Genomic DNA, 2,731 nt, shown 5'->3' on the forward strand with positions numbered 1-2,731 from the left:
CAAAGGAAAAGGGAATCTGAGCGATAACCTGAGTGATAATAACCCCAATCCCCGTGTATTCTTCATATATCCAATTATGGGATACCTTGAGAGAAAAGCCCAGACAGACTTTACAAAGTGAAATGGGGGGTGAGATTATGGTTGATCTCCAGATACGTGCTTCGTTGTAATGGAGGTATGGCATCTTGGGAAAAAGTAAATATTCCATCTTTGCTGTCAGCTAGGACGAACCATTGAAAAGGTTGGCAAAAAGCAAAGTGGGTCATGGAAATATATGGAAATTCAGAAATGAGAACTAGAGAGAAGCCCTATCCCAAAAAGCTCTCAAATCAGAACACCTAGATGGAGCTACTCTCCATCACCAGGTCTACAAGGACCAGCACACACAACTTCAGGTCTGGAGGCAATGACTCAGAAGAAAAATATCGAGTCAAGGTGCAGCTTCTGGGCTGGGGAGCAGCAAAACGCAGGGTTTATAGCTGAAAGAGAGAGGTAATCCTAAATTGGCAGAGCTGCTTTTTTTGTCCTCAAAACTTCACTGGACTTTATTACAACACGGAGGAAAGGGGGCACTAAAGACACAGGAAACGGCTGAGAGATCATAGCACTTGAAGCAGATATTTCCTTGAATAAAATGAATTTTAATAGGAAAAAAATGGGCATGTGAAAAATCTCTCTCTCTTTTTATTTTGGGAGGGGATTTCAAATGAGGGATTTATGGGGGTGCCATAGGGTAACCTTGTTAGCCCAGTAGGAGAAGACAGAGTTTGACGAGGGAACCACGAGACAGGTAAGAAAGTGGCTAACGGGAAATGATATCGAGCAGTGCTGGAAGGGGGAGCCTGTCTATTAGTGGAGTTTCTCCTGGGTCTGTCTTGCGATTGATTTGCTTAAGGTTTGCAGTAATGATTTTGGCCCCCAAGGTGGAAATGAAGTGCTAAGAAAGTCTGTTGGTGGAACAAAGCTGAGAAACATTCGCGAAATGTAGGGAGGAGCTGAATATCACAGAGATGGCCTCAAGGATGAGCAGAAACGGGATAAGACGGTATAAAATGTGAAGTTATGAATCTGAGAACAAGGGGTTCTATAAATAGGGCACTTGTTCAGGTAATTCTCTGTTGGGAATCATGCCCAGTTGAGCTATGGCAGTTAAAAAGGGTAGTGGACATGCAAACACAGACTGAGGGGCTACTGTTTCAGATACCACACTAAAACCAACATTCAGCTCAGGTGAAAATGCCGGAGGCGCCGTGCCAAGATGCAGAAGCTGACTTTGACTAACACATGGGAAAGTGTCTCAAAAAGATCTCAAAAAACAAACAACCTGCTGCTGGGGTTCCGTATTCATCAAACCATCACCTGTCCTGCAAAGCGTGGGGGAGGATCGACTCTATTTTGGGAAAAAATCCCTGGATTAGGCAGACCCAACCAAGTGCAGTCCCTGCCAGGATGTGACACAGTGGCTGGTCCAGCTTCTGACTCCTGAGATGGAACCACTTCTCCTAAATCCACTTAAGACGTGCAAACAGCCCTGTCAATAATAGCAGCTCGCGGAGCTGTGTGCTGAACTGTGGCTTTCTCTGGGCTGCAGTAGCCTTGGTAACTCTCAGGGAAAAAATAACCTAATTTTCTCTTTCATCCATAAGCTGAACCCTTTAATTTGCTTTCAAGTGAATTAAACATAAGCCTCCATTTTTCTAATTCCTTTGTCCTAATTTAAAAGTACTGACATTTATCACAGGAGTTTTCTAGATTTCCAGTTTTCAGCTCATTGTTTTAGTATTTTTTAAATAAACCAGAGATTGACATTTTTATTGCTGAAATGCTTCCCTTCCCTCCTCCTTTTCTTAATAACATGGTGATGTTGTGTTCATTTCTAAAATTTTCTAATAACAAGGAGAGCAGCCTGTGTCCTGCTGCATAATCAAGGTGACCATGTTTTATAACTGAGTTATGCTCGTTATGACTTGTGTAACGCAAGAGGATCTTTGGAGGCAAACAATCAAATCCAGATGTCCTGAAGGCCATCTTCATCCCTTTAATATCCTACACGGCGAATGAGTCTTTGGCTGGTTCATCCCATGAAGGTATTAGAGGTACCAGAAACTACGATTCTGTGAAAACTGCTAATACTAGCACCCATTGGCTCACATTTCCAGAAGTGAGGACTGCCTGAATAACTTTCACCATAGAAAGTTGGTTTGCTGCACTTGATTCAGCTTTTCCAAGAAAGGAATTTCTCTCATTCAGTGTTTGCACAATATTGTTTATGTTGAGGCCCCCCTCTCACATTTGACACGAGCATAAACACAGCACAAAATATATTCTGGGGCAAAAAAGAATAATAATAATCTTCTTCCTTGTGTCTGAAGTCCCTCTTGGAAAGTTTGTGCATTTATTTTCCACTTTTGTTTATCCTTCAGTAAATCACGGGGCTGGTGAAATGGCCTCAAAGCTAATGGACAGCCCTTGGGGACCAAAGCCCTCTGTTTATCCACGGGCATAGAAGGAGGACACTGGAAGTGTTTCCCACACGGCTTTGCTAGCATGCCTCAAAGCTTGATCACAAAGACGAGAGGATGAAGTTCACTCACCTCTAGATGACAGCTCTTCTCCAGACACTGTTTTTCTTCATTCCAGCACCAGGCTGCTTTTCAGCAGTTCGTGACAAATCTCCATTTTCCCGCAGAATTTTGGGTTGTATATTCTTTTGCTTTTGGACACTGACAGC

This window comes from Anser anser (genome assembly GCF_964211835.1).
Source record: "Anser anser genome assembly, chromosome: 4".
NCBI lineage: Eukaryota > Metazoa > Chordata > Aves > Anseriformes > Anatidae > Anser > Anser anser.